An 11,763-nucleotide genomic window follows, 5' to 3' on the forward strand; every position below is an offset into this window, starting at 1 on the left:
CTCATCTCACCATTCTACTGAGTATGCTGAATTTTTCCAGAAAGACTCTTCAAGTGTTGTGATGATATAGCTCCGGGGAACTAGGATCTGACTGAAATTGTGATATATGCTTGCCTTGAGAAGTAACGTAAAAAGGGTTGCATCCTACCGACCATATCCAATCCTGCCAGACCATTCACATTGTGGAAATCATCAAATGATTATATTAATACATTCTATTAGCAAATTGAGAGGAATCGCACATATCTGCTTCTAGCTGGAATAATTTAAAAAATGAGAGCATGTCTTTTACTTTATTCCATATGATCTTTCTATCCATATGATCTTTCTATCAATGCATCAGTATAGTTTTGTCCTAATGACATATGACATACGTCAATAATGGTTCCATAAGCTTGATTGTAGACAAGATGAAGAGAAAGCAAACCAGCAAGATGCTCTGAGGCAGGAGCCAATGCAGCTTTTATGGGCCTCCTGAGCAGCAAACCAGCAAGATGAAATTTATTTTAGCCAAAAAAGGACATAACGAAAAATACCATCAATATATCAAATAGAAAAGGCATGTATTTAACTACAAACTGAGTATTTAACTAGATAGACATCAATAAGTCAGATAGAAAAGACATGTATTTAACTACAAAAAATATCATCTTTAATTGACTTAATAGCTCACAAGCTACCATTGGAAAAATCATTGGGAACACCACCACCACCTGAGCATAAAACAGTGGAGATTGTAGGATTCAAAGGACATAAAAAAAAACAACTTAATGTTGTAACAATAGTGCCAAACTAGACCTTGCAAGTAGTAGGAAAAGGTTTTACTTTCATTTTTATATAAGTTGAACATAATTACAGAGCTAACAAATATGGAAAAAGAAACCAACTTGAAAGAGAATGCAATTGTAGATTTAGTAATATTTTCATAACTGTTTAGATTTACAAAATACAAGGGCTTTGCTATTTTCTATTTATTACTAAATTTAACTTTATAAAAAATATGAGAGAATCATAGGTAAAAAATAAGATATTTCTCCTAAACTGAAAACTATGGAACTGCAATTGTTTTTTTTTAAAGAAAACAAATAACAAACAACTTATTTTTGTAAATCGAGTTGTGTCATTATTTATCAGAAACAACATCAGGATGGTGAAACCATCTTGGACAAATCGAGTGAAGCGTGTCATTATTTATCATAAAGTCAGATTATTTATCGCAAAGTCGGTTGAAACTATAGGAAAAATAAATGGATCCTGCATATATGGTGAAGCATAGCTATCAAAGACTACCAAACAAAAGGTTGTGTTAAGTGACACTGAAATATGTAAAAAAAAATAAGTAGAGAATTGGCATTGTTGCATACCATCATCAGACGAAGTTCCAAAGTCAGTTTGGAGGTCTTCTTCACTGCTACCACTATCTTTTTCATTATATTCATTCTCTTCCTCATCGATGAAGTCTTCCTCATTACCAAAGGTAGAATAATCATGATCAGATATTGGGTTTTAGAGTATTGTGACATCAGCAACATGAACTGGTTCTACATCAGACCTATGCAAGGGGTTAATTGTGTTGACATCATCATATTGGGGTTCTACCTCTACGTATGATGGTTCGTTCTCTTGGAATGCATCATTTTCAAATAAACCCTCATCATGATCCTCATCATTCACGGTTGGCCCTCTTGGAACATCATACATGTTCCTATTAGTCACCTTTTGTACCACGAACCAATTACCACCCAAACTAGTGTCTTTAAGGTAAAATACTTGAAAGGCTTGACAAGCAAGGGCGAATGGCTCATTTGTATACCATTTACGAGAAGTCTTGACACTAGTTAGATGGTCAACAACTCGAATTCCTCTTTTCCCATCACTAATATCAAACAAATCACATTTGAACAAATATACATGACGCCATCCCATGTAGCGTAATTGCAATATGTCAATTACAACACCATAGAAATCAACAGGTTTTGAACGGTGTTCACCGTTAATAGCCACCCCACTATTCTGGGTTCGGCGATATTTTCCCAAGTCCTTTGTGTGGAACCTTATGCCATTCATGATGCAAGCATCATATAAAGCAACCCATGGGTTCGGTCCACAAGCAAGTGCATATATATCGTCAGTGACCTCTTCCTCATTTTCTAAACGCAACTGTTGAACCTGTCAGGAGGGTAAGAAACCCATTTCAAATTATATTCTAGTTTAATTTGACAATATGAGTTTTTTAGGCCTTTAGAGGTAACCTACATGTGTGCGAAACCAACTTGAAAATTCACTTTGATGCCTACGCTCTACATTATTGGTGGAATGTTCTTGAATCTTGCAGTAGTGCTGACTGAAGGTCCATATGCATGGTAATCGAGTTAGCATTAATGTATTATTAATGCTATATTAATAAGATACAAGTAATAGAAAACCCAACATACTTACTGTAGGTACTGTCCAATATCTGCACAATTATTAAGCACATACCATTTTGCCTTTATAAGTAGAGTCTTATCCAATCGACGCGAAGTTGATGAGCCCAAAGGACATACCTTTTGTGAGAACACAGATAACCCTGGATACTGATGATCGTTATCAATATCCCTGTTTTGTTCCACTCGATTATATCTAGTTTCAACATCGTGTGTACAAAGAGCAAAAAGTCAAGCATTCAACATGGACATAAGCTTCAGCATTTGACCCTTCCGGACGAGCCTTATTTCTGACGTAGCTTTTGAATTTTCTCAAATATCTCTCAAAAGGATACATCCACCTATATTGTATTGGACCTGCAAGGAATGCCTCACGAGGTAGATGAATGGCAAGGTGTACCATTATATCAAAAAATGCAGGTGGAAAAATCATTTCAAGCTTGCAGAGGATGATTGCAATGTCGGATTGTAGTCTCTTCAGTACATCTAATGTCAATGTTCGTGCACATAAAGCCTTGAAAAAGGCACTCAACTCGGTCAATGCAAGGCGTATATCTGATCGCAAAAATCCACAATTGCAACTGGAAGTAATCTTTGCATAAAAACATGACAGTCATGACTTTTCATTCATGCTATCTTTCCATCATTGACTGAAACGCATCTAGAAATATTTGTGGCAAAACCATCTGGAAATTTCACATCTGCAAGCCACTTACAAAAACGTCTCCTCTGATTTAAATCCAAAGTGTATGAACCAAGCATCATGGAATATCCACTACCAACAGGTTGTAAATGTAATTCTTTCCTTAATCCAAGCTCCATCAAGTCCCTACGTGCATTTGCAGTGTCTTTATTTTTCCCTTCAATATTCATCAATGTACCTAGGATGTTGTCACATATGTTTTTTTCAATGTGTATGACATCGAGATTATGTCGTAAAGGCAACGATGACCAGTAAGGTAACTGGAAGAATACACTTTGTTTTGTCCAATTCAATTCATTTGGTCTGCGTTTTCTCTTCCGAGAACCTTTGCCAAATTGGACAGTAGCAACCTCCTCTAGTTGTTGGAGTACATCATGTCCCATGAGTTCTGTAGGTGGCAACCGATGATCATCATTTCCGTTAAAAGCAACTTTTTTCTTTCTCCAAGTGTGAGTGGATGGCAAGAACCGACGATGACCCATATAACAATATTTTCTCCCATAACGCAACCACATGGAATCTGTATCGACATTGCATAACGAACAAGCCATTTTTCCCTTTGTGCTCCACACTGAATATGCAGGAAAATCATTAATAGTCCATAATAGTGCAGCATGTAAGCGAAATCTTTCTGACTTTGAGGCATCGTATGTCTCTACGCCGTCATCCCATAACTGTTTTAATTCATGAACTAAAGGTTGCAAACAAAAATTGATGTCGTTTCTTGGTGCTTTAGGGCCAGGAATGAGCAGAGATTGCATTAAGTACAGATCTTTCATGCACAGCCAAGGGGGCAAGTTGTATGGCACGAGTATTACTAGCCATATGCTATAAGGTTTACTCATATTATTGAAAGGGTTGAAACCATCACTAGCTAGGCCCAATCTGACATTGCGAGCATCTTCTGCAAACCAACACTGGTCTTTATCAAATTCTCTCCACATCTTAGAATCAGCAGGATGCCTTAAAGTGTTATGGTCATCAACACGTTGTTCTTTATGCCATTTCATGGATTTTGTAGTGTCCTTTGACATAAATAACCTTTGTAACCTCGGCGTCAAAGGAAAGTATCGCAATACTTTTTGAGGAACCCTCCCTTTTTTTCCTACAGTCGACATCCACCTCGACTCGTTGCATTTAGAACACTCTTCTTTCTTGGCATCCTCTTTCCAAAATAACATGCAATCATTTGGACATGCATGTATCTTGACATAACTAAAACCCAGGTCCCGTTCTAAGTGTCGGGCCTCGTGATATGAGTTAGGCAACTGAATATCTGGAAATGCAACTTTTAACAATTGTAAAACCATATTAAATGATTTTATAGTCCACCCACCAATTATTTTTATATGAAGCAACTTAACTATAAATGACAGCTTAGAAAACTTTGCACAGCTTGGATAAAGTGGGCGTTGGGCATCCTCTAACAATTGGTCAAAATCTGTGGAGGGGCCTTCACTAACGTTGGGTCTTGAACTAGTACCTTGTTCCCCACATGCATCCTCCATAAATGATCCGGCCCGAATGTCATCTATCATCTCATCCATATCATCAATATAATTCTCATTTTCATTACTTTCATCATCTGACGAATTATCACTCCAACATTCATCGTCCCCATGAAATATCCATTGTGTATAACTTGGATCAATACCTATCATAAATAGATGATCTTCGACTTCATTGATTGGTAGGAAGATGCCATTACGACATCTTCGACATGGACACCTGAACGTAGTGCTTCCAGGTGCATGGGCTCGAGCCATATTGAGGAGTTGATAAATCCCTTCACCATATTCACGTGACGTAAATCTGTTTGGCATTTGCATCCAACTCTTGTCCATTTGAATGCGAATCAAACCAACTAGGAAACCTATGTGAGATAAGGCCACTTGAATTTTTTACAACAAAGAATAAATACCAAGAAGAAGAACAAATTTAGTTGAGTTGGCAAGGATATAAAGAAATTTTATGGAAACTTTATTGTAAACTCAAGTTCTTTGCACAATAATTACAACCTATGGATTTGTATATAGATTATTGAACAAAGTTTAGATGTTTAATTAATTGTTAACCAAAGCAGGTTTATGTTTTCTTTTAGATGCCCATCGTTTCGATCGAGTTACCAATGAAATAAAGAGGCAAAAAAAAAGACTTTTTGATTACACTTTGTTTATCACTCAATGAAAAGGGGTTGATGATAGAATGATAGATTGATTCCACCAACCATTATATGATCAGCCTCACCTCTATTCTAGAAATCATTTTAAAGGATAATATCCCTTTCTTAGTTATAAGTAATAGAACTAATTTAAATATATCTATTTAATGAAATAATGTGTTTTATTTATTAATATAATTTTCAAATGAGTAATGTATTTGAGTAATGTATTATACAAAATAAATACTTTTCGTAGTTGAATGGTTATATAGCAAACTATATAGAATAAAATCTGCAAGTTAGTATGGGATAGATTCATGAAAGGCCCCTACTCACTATAGAATTAAGGCCCCCACACACTTTAACAACTCCCACTCACTTTGATCTCTCTGTTCTCACTTTCTCTCTTCTCTTTCATCTATCACCATGCCCATTTGCATTCTGGTATTGTTCATAGGTCTAAACTTTTATTTTCTTCTTTTTTGACAACCTCAAGCCAAGCCTTTCTCCTTAGCTATCAAAACAGTAGAATCCCATATATTTTCCTACCATTAGCCTTTCTCCTTAGCTATCAAAACATCAAAACAAGCCATACATGAGTATATACTTTTGCTGCTACTTCATAGTTGCTGCAACTCATCATCCTCTGTTTTTCATCCCCTTTTCACCCCTTAAATCAAGCCACAAACATTGTAATATTTCTGTCCATAATTCTAACATCCTTAAAAAAACTAATTTTTAAACCCTAAGCCCACCACAAACAGACTTTAACAAGTTTTCTCTACTCTTACCTATGTCACACGAATTCATATCGTCATTTCCTTGTCTTAAAGCATTTTGATGAACTAAGAGCAAACCGTTGATGCCATAATGGTGTCTAAATGCTCTGTTCTGGCTTAAATTCCGATAAATTACACACAAAATTAAACAACTCCAATAAATTGGCAGCAAGACATATAAAAAAAAATGGGAGCAAGCCGCAAGAATCATATAATCATATTTGATTGTCATTAGTAAATTCTTGAGAACCCATTTATAGCATGTTCATTCTTAAATGAGTAGGAATCTGTTTAAAAAATCCTTGAATGTCTAATAGCTTCATCAATATAAGGGAATTTAAGGGGGAAAAAAACTTATTACCTAATGGGCCTTTACGACGGAAGTTGCTTTGTGCGACCGACGAAAGTTGCCGAAAGTGCGTCGTGATTACCAATGAATATTGCTGGAAGTCAATGGCTGGGACAATTGTTTACCTCTCAACAGCCTAATGCTTTGGACGATTTTCATGAAGGGGATAAGAGGGCCGATAACCTAAAGAACAAATTGGGGCTTTTGGGATGACAGTTTGGTGAAGATCTTCACTTAGAGGTACGAAGGTTAAAATTGGGGCTTTGGTATGACAGGATGCTGAAATCTGAGGTGAAGGAAGGTTAAAAGTTGAGAAACGAAATTCTTGAATGGCAAAAAATTATTGATGGACTCTCATACGAAATTCTTGAATGGAAAATCTCGGGCTATAGATCTATCTTCAAACGAAATTCTTGAATGAAAAAAAAATTATGCTTTAGCATTCAAATGGTTCTAGGGAATTGATGATGGAAAAGATATTTTTTGCAATGAAAATCTGGTGGACTTTCGTACCTGCGCAACTTCCCGTTGTGAGAAACTAGTGATTTTGCAGCAACAACCAAGTATACATTTTTACGTCCATTTTTGGTTTCGCCGAGGTATACATTACTTGGTCTTAGTTTTTATGTCAGCCCAATCTCGCAGCGTATATGTTGACTGTTGACGCAACTACCTGGTGCAACTGTTCATAACACACCAGACGTGTATTTAACACAGCATGGTTTACTGCATACGTATATCGCTGGAAAATGTCTTTTATTACGGCAAACTGTGGTCTGTGGAAAAATAAACCGCGGCAAAAACCTACTAATGTTGTAGTGAAGGAGATATGGTCACTAGTTCTTGACTACCAACACCAGGGTCAATAATTCTTTCTCATAAATAGAGAGTAGTAATTCTTACCCTTAAGAGCTTGACTGAGGAAGGCTACGCGCCTCTACTCCTGCATCAAAACAATACCAATATTAGTCCTACATACATCACATTCTATGACAAACACCTTTGAAAAATCTGGTATTAATGAAAGTATAGGAGGGCTTGTAACTACTGCCTTGAGGTTATTAAAGGACTGTGTAGCACTTTCATTCCAAAGGAATGCATCTTTTCTCAACAAAGTCGTCAAAGGAGTAACAATCTGTCCATATCCCTTTATTAACTTCCTATAGTAACTTGTCAACTCCAAAAAATCCTTAGTGACTTCAGGTTTTTTGGAATTGGCAACCTAATCATGGATTCTAACTTCTTAGGATCTACCCTTACCCCTTTCTTAGAAATCAAGCGGCCCAAGTATTAGATCGCATCACAAGCAAACTTGCACTTGGACTTCTTGGCATACAATTGATGTTGCTGCAGTGTTTGCAAAACTGAAGTCAAATGCATTAAATGGGATTGTAAATCCTTGCCGTAAACAAGGATATCATCAAAAAATACAATGACAGACTTCCTTAAAAAAGGCTTGAACACTTCACTTATGAGTCCTTTAAATGTTAAGGGAGCATTAGGGAGTCCAAAAGGTATCACAAGAAACTCATAATGCCTCTCATGTGTTCTAAAAGGTGTCTTGTGCATGTCCTCACTCCTCATTCAAATCTAGAGATAATCTACCCTGAGTTCTAGCTTTGAGAAAATGGTTGAAACCAAAAAGTTCATGTAACTGCTCATCCAATAGAGGATATTTTTCCTTGATAGTAGCCTCATTTAATGCCCTATAGTCAATAACATTCTCCATGTGCCATTAGACTTCCTAACTAGCAAAACAGGAGAAGAGATTGGGGATTGGATTGGTCGAATTACACCTGAGTCGAGCTACTCCTCAACAAACTTCTCAATTTCAATTTTTTTATAACATGGGTATCTATAAGGCCTCACACTCATTGGAGATGCTTCCTACTTCAAGTTTAATTTATGATCATGAGACCTATAAGGAGGTAAACCCTTAAGTTCCTCAAGGATCTTTTCAAACTGTCCCAAAAGCTCAAGAATACTTCTAGGTTCAACAGACACGAATTCTGTGACATTACACGTAATCAACTGTAGCCTCCCAAAGATAATGTAAACAAATCAATGGTGAAGTCATCCCTTGTATCTGCAGACCTACTAATGTACATTCCCTGCACTTTGAATCATCTATCCATTGGCTACTCTTACCTATATGGACTGATTTTGTTGTATGGGCAGATTACACCTGGAAGCTGTTGAAGTATCCACAAAATTGTGGGTACTGCCAGTATCTATTAGAATGGTCACTTTTCTTTTACTCAATAGGCCAACAAGTCTAATAGTTTTAGGACCTAAAGCCCCCACAATAGTTTGGAGTCAAATTGAGTCTATTTCCCCCATAGACTTCAAGTTGTTACACTTCATCTTCTGTCACTTTTTCTTTCTCCCAACCAATAGCACTATCAATACTATCCAATAACTCCATCCCTTCTAATAGAAATAATTTTGGCCTAAGGTACCTATGGCTTAAGGCACAAAAGTAGCATAAACCCTTCTTTCTTTTATCTTGCGTCTAATCTTCAGATAACTTTTGACAAGGCATCTTTACAATAGGTTGAGTTTTAGGTGCTCCCAAAATAGAACCAGTTTGTCTAGATTTATACACACTCAACCCTAGACCTAACTGACTAGAATCCATAGACCCGTTCCTCCAAGGTCTTTTAGTACTCAACACATATTGTTATTGGATTTTTGCCAATCCAAATGCATCATTCAAAGTAGTAGGATTTAACATCGTAACAGGCAACTTGGCCTCATATCTTAGGCCACTCAAGAAGCAACAAAGTTTATTATTTTTAGAAATTTCCCTGATTTTATTAGAAAGCACTTCAAATTTAGCTTTATATGTAGTAACTGTATTAACCTATTTCAGGCATGTAAAGGCGTCCATGGGATCATCATATGGAGATGACCTAAACCTAACCAGCCTGTACAAATTCCTAGCAAGAGTGAAATGATCCTACCTCGCTTGCATCTTATAAAAACCATATCTGTGGCTCTTCATCCGTATGAAAAGAGGCTATCATCTGACCAGGAAGAACTTGATGGTATAGGAAGTATTGATTGGCTCTGTACACCCATACAGAAGGATTATTCCTAGAAAGGCTTCAGAACTCCAACTTAATCCCTTTAATAAAGCCTCTATCATAGTTTTCTCTATGATGCACCTCACCTACACCTTCATTGAGATTAGTATTTCTAACGAAAGTTTGTGCATCCTGAAAATTTTTGTTTGTTGTCACCTTGCCCTCTGAACCATTACAAGAAGTTTTCAAAATTGGCTGCAACACATCAAGAAATCTTTTATCTTGGGTCTCCATGTCAACCTTAGTAGCCTCATGTTGCTGCACCAATGACGCAATGGCATCCTCTATCTATTTCAGCTGACATTCTTGATGTTGTCGAAGGTAGTTCACTGAATCAACAATCTAAGCATAGGATCACATTCTTTCCGTCATGATAACTGATATGAATAGTAATGGGCCCTGTTGGTGACTAATTCAAGATATTCAATCTCCAAGAAGATCAAGAAGTAGAGAGAGAGAAGAGAAGCAGAGAGAGAGAGAGAGTCTAATGTATGAATTTCCAGAGAGTAGTTTTCCCTCTAGTTTGTGGCTATTTATATTTCATTAGCTTTTCCCAATATGGTATCGTATTTACAAGATATGAAAAAATAATATTACAAAACGACTTCACTTTACTTTTTCACTCAACACCTCACTAAACCAAACGACACCGTGCCATTTACTAAAAATCTCAATTACAACAAATGACATTGTATCTCTCATGTATATAACAAATAAAACTGTCAATGCTTTCCTTCTTTCTTCTTATTCCTAGCGCCATGTTCATCAAGCTCTGCTGCTATCATCCACTCCAGCATCCTTTTCGACCCATAACATATTGGATCTCTTTCTATATCATCCTATAAAAAAGAAATTCTCAAAACGTCTTCAGTTTAGATGGACTTCTATGTTTTTTCCATGAATATGCACTGATGCATGCAAAACATACAAAAAAAAAAGAAGAAGAAGAAGAAGAAATATTTTGATTCCTAGTTAATTTAGAGTCTTGGAATTTGGAACTATATATACATACTATGAGTGCTTATTGAAAAATTAAGATCGATATGTAGAGAGAAGGATATAGGTTCTCTACATATTTAAAAAAAAAAAAATTGTTTTGTCCTTTCCTTCAGATTTTCTCATCAATCCCACCACTTCAAAGAGGGATGAATTTGAAGCTTGAGCTAGTGTGAAGAGCATATTCCGTTCACATCTAAGCAAATTTTAACAAACTCACGTTTTGAGTGGGAACCAATCAAGTAACTCTTTCTAAACCAAGCATAAGTGTTTGTCTCCTTGTAAAACAATACCACCAAAAGCCAGTTTAATGCAAACCATAAGCAATGTTAGGTTTCACAATTTTTTAACAGTAACACTGTTCATGCTCCCCATTTTTCTCCTCCGTGTAATTTGTCCATTTGCTAATCAGTGTTTGGAAACATTTTATGATTGTATCAAAGTGGTGGAGAAACAATCATAAACTTATTTACACTGAGGAGTAATGGATGGTGACGGAACACTTTAGGTAGAGGAATATTGACTGAAAACTGTCATTCACATAAGAGAGAGTGTTTTTATTATATTTAGAGTATACAAGATATTGATAACTATTACAAGTTGTAATCAAAGCATAAACAATCACTTTAATATTGGAGATTAATCATTATCAGTGTGTGAAGGTTTATCTCTATCTAGTTGTTGGTATAGTTTGTCCTTGTGAGGCGGTTGCACTACATTATCTGTGGAGGTAGTTGTTGTCGTTCATCTTTTCCTCCTTGCGGAGATCACACACCAGAGGGCTCGAAAAACTGTTGGAGGCCTGAAAGCCACCATTGGACTCGGACTCCCATTTGTGAGCAGCAACCTCCCCTACTTTGCCATCGTCAATCTTTTGTTCCTCTTCATCATAGCTCTCTTCCATCTTGTCCCATAACTAGGCCTTGGCACAAGTCACGGAGATCGCTGGGTTTGTTTTTCGTCTATCCTGCAGTGGGAGAGAAATCACGATTAGGGATTGGGTTTATTTTTCGTTTCTCCTACAGTGGGCATAGCATAGTGACCATGACATGGGCACTGAAAATAGCTTTATGAATTGAGGTCATATGCGCGATTATGACACTCATAATAGTTAAGGATCAATAATCTCACATTGTCTATAGATAAAATTTTGGATATGTTTATAAGGAATAAACAATCCTAGATTGTGGAACCGGTTTTATGAAATGAGTTAGGACCATGAACTTTTTCATGGTATCAAAGCCTGTCACAGAACGAATGGAG

Source organism: Juglans regia, chromosome 7 (genome assembly GCF_001411555.2).
Source record: "Juglans regia cultivar Chandler chromosome 7, Walnut 2.0, whole genome shotgun sequence".
In the NCBI taxonomy this organism is placed as follows: Eukaryota; Viridiplantae; Streptophyta; class Magnoliopsida; order Fagales; family Juglandaceae; genus Juglans; species Juglans regia.